Consider the following 17,494-nt stretch of genomic DNA (forward strand, 5'->3'; position numbering starts at 1 on the left):
TGAAGAAATCAGGGCAGTCCATGTCAGCCCTGGGGTCTGCTGCCCCCCAAGTGGTAAGTCTGGGAAATTATTATTTTAGAAATCTCACTGCACCTGCTGTTCATAGGTTATAATTGACTGGGAGTGCGCTTGAAGCATGCCTCTGGGTATCTCCTGGGAGACTCCTAGTTCATTCACTGCCTTTCTGCTCCTTCCTGCACAGGGACATCAGGGAGCCATGTCTCAGCTGTACCCTCTCCCTCGATGCTGCCGTGGAGCCACCTCTCTTATTCTCATCTGGGAGTTCTGGACCACCTAAATTGGCTGCGCAGTGATCAGAGGCTCTTGACTGTCTCTTTTCAAGTAAATGGCCTCAAACAATAGTTGCTATGTAGGGCTGCATTGATTATCTATTACTGTGTAACAAATTACTCCTGAATCTAGTGGTTGAAAATAGCAATATGCACTTACTAACTCAGTGTCCGAGGGCCGGGGATTTGGGAGTGGCTGAGCTGGGTGCTTCTGGCTTGAGGTCTCTCATCAGGGTGCAGTCAGATGTCAGGCGGGGCTGCTGTCATTTGGTTTGGGGCTGGGGGATTGACTTCCAAGGTGGCTCTATACACGTGGTGGAAGGGCTAGCGCCAGCTGTGACTGGAAGGCCTCATGTCCTTCCACGTGGACCTCTCCCCAGGGCTGCTTGAGCGTCCTCACAACATGGCGGCCAGCTTCCCTCAGAGCTGGTGACCCAGGAGAAAGCAGTGAGAAGCTCCGTGTATCTTATGACCTGGACGTGGAAGGTGCACTAGCCACTAGCTCCCCACTGGTTCCATCTCCTCGGCATCTCTGTGTCCTGGGGAGGCGAAGGGCTGTGCAGGAGGTGAGAATCACTGGGGGCCGTCTGGAGGAGGCTGCCTGCCACAGGGTGTGTGAAACCCAGACCCCGTGCTAGCTGCTTTATATATGTCTCTCCTCTCCACAGCTCTGAGGCAAGGCTCCTTCACCCTACTCACAGGAAGGAAACAGAGATGAAGTAATTTGCGTCTTGACCCTCCACGTAGATTTGAACTCCACCCCAAAGCTTGTGCATTAGGCCCTTGCCCTGTTCTGACTCTCGGTGTCTTCTATGCCTTCTGTCTTCCAGACAGTACTGTGTTCTGCTCAGCTGCTCTGTGAGAGATTCAGAAGCTCCATGTGGGGACGGCTGGGCTCTTGGACTGGAACACAGGACCAAGGCAGCGGTGAAGAGTGGTCTTCGTTTGAGCTCAGGCTGGTTTAATGGAAAGATGATGTCTAGAATCTGGGAGGTGAGAGTCACTGGTCTGGGCAGGCTGCAGGACTGGGGGTGACACTGCAAAAAAAAAGTCTGCAGATGCCAGAACCTATTTAGGAGGAACAATCCTGGGGCAAGTGGAAAGCTGAGGAAGTGGCAATGCTTAACCTAGTAAAAACAAGTAGACTTTGAGGTGGAAGATGGGGCTGTGGTGACGTCTACACACTTCTGTAGGAGCCCCTGGTGTGGGCCCCAGGGATGACTGCCAAATCTCCAGGCTGATTTCACCAAGAACCTGACTTCACCTCTTGCAGCCTATGCCCCTGAAAGCCATCAGAGGAGCTCATTTTCATGTGCAGATGTCACACATCACCCACCTGCTCAGCTCCCTTGGGCTTGGCACCAACACTGTGATGGTGAACTTGGCCATCAAGGCCTGGCCTCTTCTCACACTGCGGGCTTTGCTCTCCGTGCCCTCCCCAGACTGGCCATTCTTTTCCTTCTGCAAACAGTCCCTGCTCACCCACACAGATGGACACATGTGCATACAGAAACACGCTCACACACAGGAACGTGTCCACACCCACCCACGTACATGGACACACATGCACAAAACATAGAGACACGCACAGGACCATGCCCCCACACACATGCACATACAAACACACTTGGACACATGCATACACAGACACACACACAGATACACTCATCCATAGGAACACACTGTCCATACCCCATGTGTATACACATGGAACACAATCACACAAAAACATGCTCACACACCTATATCCACAAGCTCATTCACATACACACAAACACATTCACATATGAGAACATGTTGTCCATGCTCACACTCACATAGACACACACACACTCACTTATTCAGAGACACATGCTCACACACATTTACACATAGTCATACTATTCACATACACACTCACATGCACATCTGTATGATCACATGAATGCACACCTACTGACACTCACTCATGCTTGTTCACATGCACACACACAAACATGCACACATGCACATTCATCCACATGGACTTCTTCTACTCACTCTTGCACACACACCTGCTCACTCACACACACATTCATACTCACACACACATGCTCACCCCCCACCTGTGCTCACACAGCCCCCACTCACACACACAGGCCCTACCTTTTTCTGAGTAACACCTGCTCAGTCCTCAGCCTGAGCCATGGTCTCTGGGGAGCCTTCCCGACTCTCCAGATGAAGTCAGACCTTCCTGTTTGGGTGCTCTCATAGCTGTTGTCGTTTGCACCTATCTGTTTGGTAGCTGTGCCCCCACTAGACAGTGGGCTCCAGCTGGATCTCCCACCCCTGCATTGAGGGCAGTGGGCACACCGTGAATTGTAGAAAGAAGTAGCAGGTGCTCTGTTCCGCAGGCGGCCCTGGTGGAGGCTGACGTGGAGGGAAGAGCAGATGACCGTTTGAGTCTAAGTCCCAACAGTCTCTGCATCCAAGGAGACAAGAAGATTGTGGTAAGTGCAAAGTCCCGTCTCAGGAATGAACTTGTGAATTAATCTTCATTTGCAGCCCTCAGAATCGCTCCTCTGAAATTCCTCGTACCCAGCACTGCTCCCGGGGAAACCAGGAGTGCCTTTCTTTCCTTCTGTCTGGTATTTTCCTTACATTAGCACTGTTTTGTCCACCATGTGCCAGGCACCGTCTCTCCCTGATTCTGACTTGTGCCCTGGTGTCACCATTGCTTAATCTCTGTGGGCCTCAGTTTCTTAAATCTCTGAAATGGGCTAATAAGCCCATCTTTAAGGAGAAGTACATGAAGTATCACATCTGGAAGCTCTGTGCACAGATGTGCAAGCCCTGCGCCTCTACTGTGTCCCGTCCTTGGCTCTCCTGCCCTCCCTCCTGCGGCTGAGGACGTGTGAGGCTTTCAGACACCCCTCTCCACCTGTTATTTCCCAACAAGAGCTCCACCTGGCACATCCTTAGGACCTAGGCCCCACCCTGACAGACTCACTGTGAAACCAGGAGAGGCCGGCCCGTAAGGAGGAGGTGAGGGCCTGGGACTGGCAGTCTGAGTCCCAGAGGAGGGGTTGAATTCCTACTGGTCCCAGCCCACATGTTAGATGTTGACTCATGGGATTTTCTCAAAATAAGAGTGTTTGCCCCGAAGGGATGGCTGCCCCAGCCTCAGGAGCTTGGTTCTCGGAGGTGGGTCCTCGCTGCTCTTGCTCCCCTAAATGCTCGCCCTCTGGGGCTGACTCCAGGGGCTCTGGCATGTTATTGATAAGGCTGCCTTTCTCGATGCTTCCTCTGTGACCCTGCCGCCCTGCTGGAGGATGCCTGGTGGAAAGTTACCCCCTTAGCAGGCAGGTGGAATGGGGCTGTGTGGCTTTTGAGGGTGATTGCACACCCATTATGTTGGGGAAACAAGCCAGGAAGGGCTGAAGGGGTGGAGGGACCTCTGGAGAGGGCACCACTGCTTGTCTGTCTCTTAGTGTTAGGACCTGTCACTCCCCCAAAGTGGGCCTGGCTCAGACTGCATTGCCCTGGGCTTGGACGGCTGCAGCAGCCTGCTGTTCCGTCTCCTGCCCAGTCCCTCCTGGCTCCGTAGGCAGCCCCTTCCTTGCCTGGGAACTGTCATCCAGAGCTCCCTGTTAACTTCCAGGGAAGCCTGAGCTCCTGGCCTGCATCTCAGAATCTGGGTTCTTGCCTCATCTGTCTCGTGTCCTTTTGCCCACCTTTCCTTCCTGCCCACTGATGGGAGAGTCTCTAGATTTAGGCTGGTACCCAGGGGAGTAAGCATGGGGTGGCTTGAACCTCAGTGACAAGAAAGGGCAGGGCTGACCACAGGGGCTCCCGCCAGGAGATGAGTCTACCCTGCTGAGGCACACATTGTCTTTCCCATGTGGGTTTCTTCTCATTGACCCTGTGCGGTTTTACTCTGGGAGGAGATTGCACCTAATGGAATAAGATTCCAGCTCCGCTGCTCATGGCTCTGAGCCTTTAGGCAAGTTCCTGAACCCTGTGAACCTCAAGTTCCTCATTTGTAGATTGGAAGTGATAGCAATACCCATCTTATAGTAGTAAGGATTGAATTGGATCATCATTAGGAGCACTTGGCCCATGGCCTGTTCACGTCAGTGTCCAACGAATGATAGCTGTTATTATTTGGAGGATTTTTGAGCCTATTAATCACTGGCCCCTTGTTGGCGTCTGATCCCTAAGGAGGAGCTCCAGGAAGGCTTGTTGCCGAACATTAGGCATCTGCTCAGGGAAGGAGAGGCTTGGGTTTTCCTTGAGAGGCTGAGCCGAGGGAAGCTGCCCAGGCATCTGTTCAGGAAAGGAGAGGTTTGGGGTCTCCCTTGAGAGGCTGAGCCCAGGGAAGCTGCCCAGCAGCCCCAGGGGTGGGGTCACAGAGGAGGAGCTACCAAACCCCTGAGATCACAGAGGGCAGGACACAGGTTTGGGTCTGGAGTCTGGATGGGGAGGGAGAAGGTGACAGTGCAGGGGAGGAGGGTGGCTTATTTTCCTTTGTCCTCAGTCCTCTGAGTTCTTGATCATCCCAGAGGACCAGCCCCACTGCTTCTGTCCCCAGGACTACCTCTGGGCACTAATTCAGGCTGAGAACCAACAATCTGTTGTAAACAGAGATGGAAACATGTTTGGTCCCATGGGATAGGGTGGTGAGGAAGGGACAGATGCAGACTCCACCAGGTCCCCAGTGCTCGGAGCCCCTGCTCTCCAGAAGGGGGCCTGGGCCAGATCCGTGTTACTCAGTATGTGGCCCGAGGACCCCGCTGGGTGAGGGCTGTTAATGATCTAGTAAGTATGGAAATTTAGAGCAGACACTGAGACACATGACAGCCATTTGAACGAGTAATGATCTGTTGAATATAATAAAATATATAATATTATAATGAAATATAATAGTTGGCTTGCATCTTGTATCTTTTTTTCCGTATCATTGTTCTAGGAATTTATTTATTTAAAAAATATTGTATTTATTTATTTGAGAGAGAGAGAGAGTCAGAAAGCACAAGTAGGGGGAGCGGCAGAGGGAGAGGGAGAAGCAGACTGTTCCCCGAGCAGAAAGCCCAACATGGGGCTCAATCCCAGGACCCCGAGATCATGACCTGAGCCGATGGCAGACATTTCACCGACTGAGCCACCTGGGTGCCCTAGAACTTTATTTTTATTGTATTTTACAGAAGTATCCATCTGTGATGGGTTGGAAATTGAGACACAAAACCTTCATTAGTTCATCACCACAGGTGGTTTAAGTGCTGGGACCAGGTGGTCCCTAGAATTCTCCTTGTGCTGAGATGCCAGGACCCTTTGAGGAGGGGATGTGCTGTGGCCTGCAGTGACCTTGGGCCCCGAGCCCTGGGAATAATTGCCGTGGCAAATACACAGGGCAAGCTCGCTGAGCCCTGAGCCTGGCTCTGAGCCTGGCGCTGCCTGCTCACCTTGCCTGGGAAGTAGACCCTTTGTTGTACCCACAGGATCCTGTTTTTATTTAAAATTTTGATACTTTAGTCATCATATTTTTTTTTGTTTCGCACTCATTTGGATTATTTAGAATATTACATTAAAATATTATTTTTCTTGATCAGAGTTTTTGGTGCCCTTTACATTTGCACCCCAGGCCTATACCCTGACTAGAACCCAGGGGCTCTGGGGTCACCCACCACTGATAACCAGAGAAAACCAATAAAGATGTTCAGAGGCCCTTGAAGAACTGTTTATGGGCCCAAGGAGAGCTTATTGTCTGGGGGTAAGCCCTGGGCAGTTAGAAGAGGAAGTTAATGATGAAAAGTCTCTGGGTGAATAGTAGTATTCCCCTCTGTCTTTCCACAGGCTCATGTTTTAAGAAGCCCATCGGAATTGATAAAATCTTAAAAACTGGCTGGGTCTTGCTGAGAAATCAGGTATGTCATGGATGGAATGTTCATTAACTCACCTACTAGAAACCATCATGCTCCCCTCCCCTTCACATTCTCCTGTCAAGACTGGCGTTATGGGAGAGGCACCTGCTGGTGTTCACGCATGAACAAGGGATGCCCCCTCCAACACAGAAGGAAGTTCTGCAAAGTTCTCTCAGGAGTGGGGAGGGGTGTTCGCCCATTGATGGTTTTCTACTTGATATGGTTCCTCAGAGGCCTGATCATAAGGTGACCTCACAGACAGCAGTGCTTTTGGAAAAGGAGAATGTTAAACACCCCAATAATGTTTTCTACACAGGCCACCATGACAAAGGGCCACAGCCAGGGGCTTGAACGATAGATACTTGTTTCTCACAGTTCTGGAGGCTGGATGTCCAAACTCAGAGTGCAGCACGGCTGCCTCCTGGCAGATGCTCTCTTCCTGGCTTCTAACTCTGTCTTCACATGGAGGAGAGAGAGCTCTGGTGTCCCTTCTTATGAGGATACCAGTCCCATCAGCAGGGTCCCACTCTCATGACCTCATAAACCCTAATTATCTCCTCCAGACTTCACCTTCAAATATCATCTCATGGGGGTTAGGGCTTCAATATACAGATTTGAGGGGGCACATTAAGTTCACGGCAACCTTTAATCTTCTACCTTAGAAGGGAGGGTTTGCCCCTGTAGATTTTTTTTGTTTATATTTTAGCTTATGAGGCTGGTGCTGGAATTGAGGCCAGTCATTTGGGATAGCTCCTTAGTGGTTCCCTTGGCCAGTGTTTCAGTTTTGGGGCAAACTAGGCTCAAATAATTAAGCTCAGGACCCAACTGACAGTGGTCTCTTCACCACAGTTCCTCCTGCCAAACCTGCACCCCAATTCTTGGCAGGTAGCTGGGTGGGCATGACCCACAGCAGGGGGTACCCAACAGCTAAGCTACAGGAGGAACCAGAGGTCCCACTACCCCACAGTCTCTTGCCTCTGTAAGCTGAGTTGTGGCTCACATGTTTTATTTTCCAAGCATGATGGGACCTTAGCATTTGGATTTCTGGGGCTCTTGAGCTGGGCATGTTGACTTGTCTATGGACTTGGACTTCAACAGTGCACAGTGAAGCCACATTGTAACTTCTCCTGAACATGGATTTACTTGGAGAGTGGTTAATCATCAGCTGGGTCCAAGAATCTTTGCCCTGGTTGAGCTCCTTCTATTGTATTGTCTCCTAAACGTTCCCATTTATTCTTCAAGAAAATGTCCCTAGAACAACAAGACAAAAGTAAATAAATACTAGAAATTCATCGCTTCCTAATTATTTTATTACAGTTTTACAATTTTTAAAGATTATTTATTTATTTATTTATTTATTTATTTATTTATTTATTGACACAGAGAGAGAGAGGCAGAGACATAGGCAGAGAGAGAAGCAGGCTCCATGCAGGGAGCCTGATGTGGGACTCGATCCTGGGACTCCAGGATCACATCCTGAGGTGAAGGCAGACGCTTAACCACTGAGCCACCCAGGGATCCCCAGTTTTGCAATTACCCATGCTCTTGAGGTTATTAACATTTTTGTAACTCTGTGGGGAAATACTACATAGTGGTGTGCCACTATGCATCTCTTCTCAACTCAGTGTCCAGTGCTGCGACATCTGTAGCTACAAATGGATAATGATGGTAGTTTTTATACAAGAAGTTGGGCCTTCCCCTATGGCCCACCCCTCAGAGCTGAGAACCTGCTGTTACACATTTAACAGTGTCCCACTGGAAAGAGGAGTAAAAAAATGAGCTCAAGGTTTTTGGTCTCAGAAATGGGAAGAGTTGAGTTTCCATTTACCAAGTTCAGGAAAAATGCAGAAAAACAGTTCTGGGGTGGAAATCAGTGGTGTGGTTCTGAATATTTTACCTATGACATGAAAATCATACAAGTCTGGGGTTCAGGGAAAAGATTCTAGGTGAAGATAAATATTTGAGAGTCATCAGTGTTTGCTTGACAGCGCCGAGAGGGAAGATGAGGTCAAGGCAATGAGTTAGATAGGAGGAACACAGTTCCAGGACAATTGCTGGGGTCCTCCAATATTTATAGATCAGCATGAACACCAACCGCCAGCAGAGGAGACTAAGAATGGCCAAGGAAAGTTGTAAGAGAACCAGGAGGGTGCAATGCGTTTAAGAAGCCAAGTAAAGAAAGGACATCTAAAAGGAGGAAGTGATTAACTGTGTCAAATACAAATAATGACAGAATTGGTCATTACATTTGGCAACATAGAGCTATTGATGATCTTGGGAAAAGTCAAGGGGGTCGTGGACAAAAAGTCTGATTGGCATGGGTTCATGAGAGGATAGAAGGAAAAGAGGTAGGAACAGTAAGTAGAGATGACTCTTCAGAATGTTGAAAGAGAAGCAGAGACTGAAGTAGTTGCTGGAGGGGCATGTGAGTGCACGTGAGTGAAGATTCCCTTTTCTTAATTTAAGATGAGGTATATTTAGGCACACTTGTACAATGATGGGAATAATCTGGCACAGAGAGATAAATTGATGATACAAAGGAGAAGTGACAATTGCTAGAACAATGCCTTGGGTAGTTGAGAGAGGATGGAACTCAGAGCACAAGTGAAAAGATTGGCTTTAGGTGGGAGCATGGAACAGAAGGAAGGAAGGAAGGAAGGAAGGAAGGAAGGAAGGAAGAAGAAAGAGATAAAGAGAAAGAGAAAAGAAAAAAGAAAAAAAAGAAAATGTCCCTAGAATCACAAAAGCCCCTGGGATGCATAGTTGGGACAAACTTCCCCACATCTGAATGAGCAGGAAGTCTGCAAGCTTCCAGATGGAGTGACAGGGCTTCTGTTGGCCACAGCTGCCACCTGACTGACCCCCTTCCTTGTTCCCAGCTTAGGTTTGATTCGATTCTGGTGGGTGACTCATGGCTATGTCACACTCCAGGATGCATAGCTGGACATCAGTCCTTATGGTCCTGGGGGAGATTCATTCTGCAGCCGGGCCAGCCTCCCATGATGGGAGCCTCACCTGAGCATCACAGGTCAGAGCTGGGGCTATGTTTGTGGAACAAGTGCTCTGGTGACTCTCATCAGGGAGGTTTTTGGGAAACACCAGCTGGACTGCCCACCAGAGTCAATGGGGTCCTGCCTCTAGTCCCACCCCAGGCCAAGGGAATCAAAATCATGCAGACCTGGGCTGAGGAAAACTATTTTTCAAAACTGTGCCAGGTGATGAAAATAATAATAATAATAAAATAATAATGATAGTAGTAATAACCAGTTTGTTCCTTTTGTAAGGGATACATTTTAATTTTAAAGAGCTTAAATCACACAGAAACTACAAGAGAGAAAGAAGAAAAGTCATCCTAAGCTCTACCATCTAGGAGCAGCATTGTTAGCTTTATGCAGGCAATGTTTCTTTAAGCATCAGCACTGATGGAAGAAGGCTAGATGGACAGGCACACCTGGCCACACGTTCTGAGGCAGGTGGGCCCACGTTAGATCCCCACAGTCCAGGGGACTTTGCTCTCTGCAAGATCCATGGCACCTTCACTGGGCGCAGCCAGTGTAAACTCATACCTCACGGTGGCTGGAGTAGGTCCTGGCTGGGGAGTTCTTCCCAGAGGCCCAGAACCCACCATCTCTGTACCCATGTTAACCTTTCACACATTGCTGGCACCTCATAGCCCTCTGATCCAGCTGTCCTTTCTGACGGGAGTGGGGCACAGCGCCATTTTCTCCAAACCATCACCTTAAACAAATGGGAGCAATCAACCATTAACAATGTGAGACAACACGTTAATGTTGTGGCCCACCAAAACCAGGGGACTGTGGTTACTACTGACCCCAGCACCTCTGCACCAGAGCTTCCCAACAGAGGTTTATCGTGGTTGACCTCTCAGCCCATGGTGGAGCTGGGGTGGGGGCACATAGGCATCAAAGGCCCCAGGCCAGAAGCATCCAGCAAAGGAGCCTCAATGAACCATAGAATACTGCAGATATAGTAGTTTTTTCTACATAAACTGGAATATTAGTGTCCTCAGGCTGCTGTGACAAACTACCAAAAACTTGGTGACTTAAAAAAAATAGAAATTTATTTTCTCATAATTCTGGAAGCCAGAAGTCCAAAATGTAGGTGTCAGCAAGGTTGGGCTTAATCTGGAGGCTCTAGGGGAGGATCCTTCTTTGCCTCTTCCAGCTCCTGGTTGCTGCTGGCGTCCTTTGGCTTGTGGCCACATCGCTCCCATCACTGCCTCTGTCCTCACATGGCCTTCTCCTCTGTGTGTCTCCTCTTCTGTGTCTTAAAAGGACACTTGTCATTGGATTTCGGGCCTGCCCTAATGAATAATGATCTCATCTTGAGATGCTTGAATTGTATCTTTGAAGACCCGTTTTCCAAATAAGATCACATTGACAGGTTCTGGGAAATGGACTATCTTTTTGGGGTCACTATTCAACTCACCACAACTGTGCTGTGAAAAACTGGAAGCATGTCCAACAACCCGGAAGATAGCAGCAAGACCCTGCTCGGCCTGGGAGGTGTAATGGTCTGGGTGTGTGTCCCACCACACTCATGAGTTGAAAGCCTAACCCCCCAAGTGATGGTATTAGGAGGTGGAGCTGTTGGGAGGTGATTATATCCTGAGGGAAGAACCCTCAAGAGTGATATTATTGCCCTTATAACAGAGACCCCACAGAGCTCCCTCAACCCGGTGTGGGGACACAGCAATGAGTCTGTGACCCAGAGGAGGGCCTTCACTTGACCATGTTGGTGCCCTGATCTCAGACTTCCAGGCTCCAGAACTGTGAGAAGTAAATTTCTGTCATTTACAAGCCACCTGGTCTATGGTGTTTTGTTACAGCAACCTGACCAGTCTAAGACAAGAAGTTTCTCCAACCAGGGCTCTACCTCAAACAAACTGCCTAAGCCTAGTATGGGCTTCAGAGAGCTCCCAGTTGCTGAACCCCTAGAGACACTAGGAGGGTGACATGCCTGGGCAGGGTGCGGATGCCCCGTGTCCCGTTCTCCATACCGTGTCCTATGCACCTCTTCCACCTGGATGTTCATCTGTGTCCTTTATCATATCCTTCACTATATAGCAAACTGGCAAGTGTGTTTCCCTGAGTTCTGCAAGTTGTTCTAGAAAATTACGGAGCCTGGGGAGGGCGTGGAGGGAACCCTGATGTAGAACTGGTAGGACAGAAGTACAGATGGCACCTGAGACTCACAATCAGCATCTGAGTGGGAGCAGTCTTGTGGGACTGAGCCCTTCCCTTGTGGCATCTGTGCCAACTCCAGTTAGTGTCAGAATTGAATCGAGTCATAGGACACCCAGCTGGCGTCGCAGAGAAGTGCTCTATGGGTGGGAAACCCACATCTGGTGTCAGAAGTGTCGTGAGTGTGGGGAGGAATGAGAAACACACGTGTTTTTTTCCGATGCAGTTCCCCACGAGGCCACCAGGAAAGGGGCATGCATCCTGTGTCGACAAATATAGGAAGCCACCCCACTCAGCCCGAGGATGTCCGGTGTGGCTTGGAAACCTCCTCTCTGCAGCTTTGGGGGCTTCCCCGGCAGCAACTTTCAGGTGCACATCTGAGGAGTCCTGGGGAGGACATCTGTCTGGGAAGCTTAGTTGGGGGGGGGACATGCAAGCCTAACCCCTGCCTGGTCGGCCACCCAACACCACTTTCAAGGCACTTGCTAAATGCCTGGAGGTGCGTAAGGCTCAGGGATCCAGATGGGGACAGGCTAACTCTGCCTCCTGGAGACCCTGGTTGGGTGGGGGTTGGCTGGCCGGTTGGAGGGACAGCTCTGGGAGAGGGGTGCTGGTCCCAGCCCCTATCTGTTGAGTCAAGTGGATGATGGCTGGATAAGGAGGAAGGCTCACTCCACCGAGGAACAGGCCCTTGGGGGACCAGAGGAGCATGAACACCTGGCTAGTGGGGTGTGGGAGCAAAGCCATGTTGGGGGGACTTTGGTGGGCTGAGGAGGGAGCACAGGAGGCGCCCCGGGGCAGTAGAGGTGGGTGCAAGTTCTAGGCCAGGACGTGGGGCAGGAATGGAGCAGTGGGGCCGACAGCCGTCCCTGCCCTTCAACAGAGCAGGCTGCCCTGCTCCAAGCCCCGAACCTTCCATGCACCTGGGCAGAGTGCTGGCTTCCCTGCACTGGGCTGCACTGGGGGTGCTTCTGGCACTTTCTGGCCTGTGGCAGCTCCAGGCCTGGGCTGTGTCTGGCCCCCTGCCCCTGAAAGAGCAGGCCCACGTAGGCCCTCACGATGGGGAATGAGGAGACGCTAGTGCCTGGCAGTAGTTTCCCATTGCTGCTGCGACAGGTCACCACGGAGCCTTCGGGGGACCAGGGGAGAACCCATTTCCTTGCTTCCAGCTTTGGTAGAGGCGCCCATGTTCCTTGGCTCGGGGCCGGCACCACCAGACCTCTGCCCCGTTCCCACGGCTTCTCCCCAGGAGCCCCTCCTGCCTCCCTTGTGTAAGGGCCCTGGTGATCACTCGGGGCCTATGGACAAGCCGTCCCCTCTCCCTCTGTCTGGATCATGAATGCAGTCCCACCAGCCCAAGGCAACATGGTCACAGGTTCTGGAGACCAGGACGTGGACATCTCTGGGGCCAGCGTGCTGTCTACCTGAGGCCGTGGGAGCCGCGGCCCTAACCTAGTGCAATCCCGACCATTGCAGTGTCCGTTTTACAGATGAAGGACTGAGGCCCAGAGAGGTCAGGCAATTTGACGAGAGCCCCAGCTCCTGCACTTCGCGTGCTCCTTGGGCCTGAGATGAGGGGAAGGCACGAAGCCCAGGTCCTGGGAGGACTGGGGAGGCCGGACTTGGGCTGGAGTGGGGCCCTGGGCTGGGGCCTGGTGACAGTGCCCAGCACCCAGAGCTGCCCTCCCTGCCCCCGCAGCTGCCCGGCCGCACCCCTGTCCTGGGCGGGATGGGAGGCAGGGTCCGTGCTTGCAGCGTCTGGGCTCGGGTCCCAGCCTGGCTCGAGTAGCCACGGTCAGGCCACTGACCCCTCTGAGCTTCACTGTCTACACCCGCGAACCAGGAGTAACTCTTCTTTCTCAGAATCACTATGAAGCGTCGGCGCAATGACACCAGCCAAGGGCTTTAGCGCAGAGCCTGGGCACGGTCCGTGGAGCAGGACGCATGGCCACGACTGGGGGTGTCCCCTCACCGAGGTGAGCCGGCCGGTCTGGTCGGCCGCATGTGCAGGGAGGCCGCTGCTGACCCGAAGTGAGGGGGGCCCGGGGCTCCCGGCTCGCTGATGGGAGGCGCCCCTCGGGGTCTCGGTGTGGCCGAGGGGTTGGGTGGCCCTGGGCACGTCTCCTCCCCTCGCTGGGTTCCCACCTGTAAAATGGCAGAGTTGACCTGTGCGAGGTCTCCCAGCCCTGCTCTCTGGGGGGCCACGTGGGCAGAGGGGCGTCCTGGGGGAGCACGTCGGTTGGTGCTCAGGGCACCTGCTGGCTGGCACTTGGGCGTCGTGTTGGGTCAATACCCAGTAGTGGAACGGACCACGTGGTGTTTCTGGGTTTAGTGTTCCAGGACGGTGCATCCTGTTTCCACAGTGGCTGCGCCGGTTCGTGTTCCCAGCGGCCGGGCGCGGGGCTCCCCTCTCTCCACGCCCCTGTTACAGCCACGTCTCCTTCTTGATTGCCTTTCTCTCTCTAAGGTGATTTCAGGACAGAAACTGTCCTTATGCGAACTTTCCTATTCTTCTTTAAGCATACAGTTGTCCACCAATTGTAACATCGCCCCCAGCTTCCCTGACTGAGGGATGCAGCCCGAGATCTTTCTCGAAAGGATGGAAAAGTGCCGAGCATCCTCCTGAGGGAGTCTGAGCACACTGCCCGGCCTGGACCAGCGCTTCCCCATCGTGGCCGGAGAGGACCCCTGGCCCCCTGACCCCTGGCCCCCCGGCCCCCATCTGCCGGCCAGCCTCAGACGGCCCCAGCGGGGCAGTTGTCTCCACTCGTCCTTCCTGCTGTGGCTGCACTTTTATTTCCAAGCTCAGTGTCCATGGTAAACAGGAGACACCAGATTTTTTTCCGTCCTCCATTCCTACCCGTGTCAACCCACCAGACAGATGTTTTCCACTTGTCTTGCCTCCTCCCTGGCCAGGCAAGGTTTTGAATCAAGAAAGGGAAAATATAATTGCAGTGAGGAGTCAAACATCTTTGCCCTTGAAAGAGGAAAGTCATTCATGTGCTCAGTGGGAACTTTCTGAGTGTGGCCCTGGGATGCGGTGGGGTCACAGGCTCCCTCCCTCAAGGCACTCACAGTCTGGTGGAGGGGACGCGAGAGAGATCCTGGTTGGGGAGCAGCCCCCTGAGCAGCCCCCCAGGGTGGAAGGCCTGGGAAGGGGCCTTGGAGGGGAACTGAGAGCTCTCCAGGGGAAGGAGGGTGTACACTGCTGGGAAAGCATCTGCCAAGGGACAGCAATCGAGGAAGGGGGTGTGTTGGGGAGAGGGTGGGGCTGGCCTTTGGGTGCATGTGGCAGGGAGAGGCCAGATGGAGCTGGGTGCCAAGGAGGGCTCTAGGGCTGCATCCCAGAGGGACAGGGGGAGCTTCTGGAGAATCTGAGCAGGGTGCTATGCGGTCATACCTCGGAGGGCAAGCTGGAGGCAGCAGGTGCAGGCAATGGTCCAGGTGGGCCCAGCTAGGGAGGGGACAGGGCTTGAGAAATGCTCGGGAGATCAGAGCAATTCATCCTGAGGAGCCTCAGGCTTGAGGAATGAAGGAGGGGCTGAGTATGTCCCAGGTGTATGACCCCACTGGGCTCCAGGTTCAGGTCAGCTGGCTGGAGCAGGTCACGTTCTGGCCAGAAGGAGCAGGGTGCGAGGAAGGTATGAGGGTGAGGAACACACACACACACACACACACACACACACAGGGCGGGGGTTCGGGGGCGATAATGACAGACATTTACTGAGTGCTTACTCTGTGTGTAAGCACTTCACACATACTATCTTACTGACTTCTCCCCATTTTACAGATGAGAACACTGAGCTTGGGAGAGAGCACATAGGTCCCTGTAGACGTGGCTGGGGATGCCAGAGCTGAATCCTAAATCAGGCAACCTGAGTGCGGAACTGCTTTGCCACCTGAGGCTCAGACAGCAGACCCTCACCTTGGGTGACACTGTGTGGCTGTCCAGTGGGGTTGGCATTGGGTCTGAAAGCTCCCTGAGCATTCCCCAAGCTACTCACTGGACAAAGCTGCTCCTCTTAAGCCAGTGTGGATGCTTTTCAGATCCCTTCCTTCCTGTTGTTTAACGGGGCCCTGGGTGTGTAGAGCTGGACTATGTATCATCTTTGTTTATGACACTCTCTGAGCTCCCCACGGAAGACCCTCTTCCTCTTCCCTGCCTCCCTCCCTGTCCCTTCCTCCTTCCCTTCCTTCCTGTATGTTAATCTAATAAACACCCGTTAATCAACATCCAACAAGAAAGCTGGAACCCTGACAACAATTGCCATGTTGTGTTCCTCCATCCAGAACTTTCCTCCCCCAACCCAAGGGAACAGATTTCCATAAATCTTCTGTTTATCATCCCCCTGGTTTCATTTGATCACATCTAAATATAACCTCAAAAATATTTTTAATTTTGGTCATGTTTAGCTTTAAAAAGGGCATTATGCTGTATAATTTAAAAAAAATGTGAAGTTTTAGAACAGTTTTGGATTTACGGAAAAATTGAGAATGCAGAGAGTTTGTGTAATCCTTTTGGACTTTCTTTTTTTCTCCCAAAATTATATTGCTGTTTTGGAAAGCATTTTTGGCATTGTCTCATGAATGAGCCTTTACATACCTCACATACCAGCAATTCTTCTCCTAGGTCTTACCAGGATGTTCATGGCAGCACCATTGCTAGTATTAAAACGTTGGACACAGCCCACATCCTGGCAACAGAAATAGACAAGTAGATAAATGAATTATGGTGTATTTAGACATTGGGATATTATGGAGCAGTAAAACTGAATGACAGTGGGGACACAAATATGAATGAATCCTAGAATCTAATTTGAATGGATATTCAAGTAAAATAAAAGGAAATCTGAGATTTTTCCCTCCTTGGTGCATAGGGGACCCCAAAAAGTTGTCCAGCATTTAGGGGCAATTGTGGTCAAAGGCCACCACCTTTTGAGAACAGGATGGGCAGATGTCAACAGAAGAGGGCGAGACTCTGTCTGCAGGAGGACCACCTCCAAGGTTGGTTTGGAGCTTGAGGTGTGGCCAAGTTGAATCAAGGTGACCAGAACTGGAGGTACCTGTAGAGGGTTATAATGCACCACAGTTGAAGCTGGGGAGCCAGTGTGGGAGGGGCCTCCGCTAGGCCTGGAGAGGGAGAGAGAGAGAGAAGACAGCTCCCAGGGGAGTGGGATGGGGAGACACCCTGAAACTGGCTGAATAAGCATTGTGGTCACCAGAGAACGGCCCAGAGCGGGGCGGGGGAACTTCTCCAAATGCTGCCCCAGCTGAACAAACTGTCCCTTAGCCTCATCCAATTTCCATGCTCACTTAGCAACCCTCATATTTTTCTAAAATAATTTTTATTGTAAAACAGTGCATCCTTATAAAAGAAAAAATTTAAATGCATAAAATAGAGAGAAGGAACAAAAACCATCCATGCTTTCAGTGCTCACTTTGGACTACATTTAGGCGTATTTTATTTCAGCCTTTTCCATATACTAATAATTATATCATGCCCATTATTTTAACTCATGTCTTTTATCCAAGCACACTTTTGCAATGTAAACCTTTTGTGGTCATAATCTTTAATGAATGTATATAGTTCATTGAGTGGAATCTATCTATCTATTTATCTATCCACCTATGTATCTACCCATCCATCCATCTATCCACCCTATTGATCACTGATCTATCTACCCATCCATCCATCCATTTATCTGTCCCACCTTCACTTCATAGAATATATTCTATAGAAAATATATATTTTTTATTCCAATGGTTGTTCTCCAATGGCTGGTTATTTTGGCTGTTTCTAGGTTTTCACTATTATAAGTAATCTTGCCAGGAATATCTTGGGGCAAAAAGCTTTTTCAGTATTCAAATTATTTCCTTAGGAGACATTCCCAGAAGTGGAATTATTAGATCAAAGGGTTTGAATATATTTAAGCCTCATGATACTTGCTGCCAGATTGCTTTCCAATTGTATGGCAACAACTCACCCTCCTGCAGGCATCCTGTGATCAAGCGTATTTCACTGCACCTTCATGAGCATTGAGCATCTAATTTTTAAATAGCTCTGCTAATTTCTGATGACCAGTCTATGGAAATCAATGACATCCTAGAAAAGACAGGAGCT

General features: G+C 50.8%; 1 long non-coding RNA gene across 1 annotated transcript; it reads left to right on the plus strand.

The window, feature by feature from the left end:
* Nucleotides 1-583: 583 nt before the first annotated feature.
* LOC144300974 (uncharacterized) lies at nucleotides 584-11,995 on the plus strand. The gene is made up of 3 exons (XR_013367718.1): nucleotides 584-5,066; nucleotides 6,102-6,172; nucleotides 11,600-11,995. It is a non-coding gene; the product is annotated as an uncharacterized LOC144300974 (long non-coding RNA).
* Nucleotides 11,996-17,494: the final 5,499 nt, after the last annotated feature.

This window comes from Canis aureus, chromosome 29, assembly GCF_053574225.1.
Source record: "Canis aureus isolate CA01 chromosome 29, VMU_Caureus_v.1.0, whole genome shotgun sequence".
Classification (NCBI taxonomy): Eukaryota; Metazoa; Chordata; class Mammalia; order Carnivora; family Canidae; genus Canis; species Canis aureus.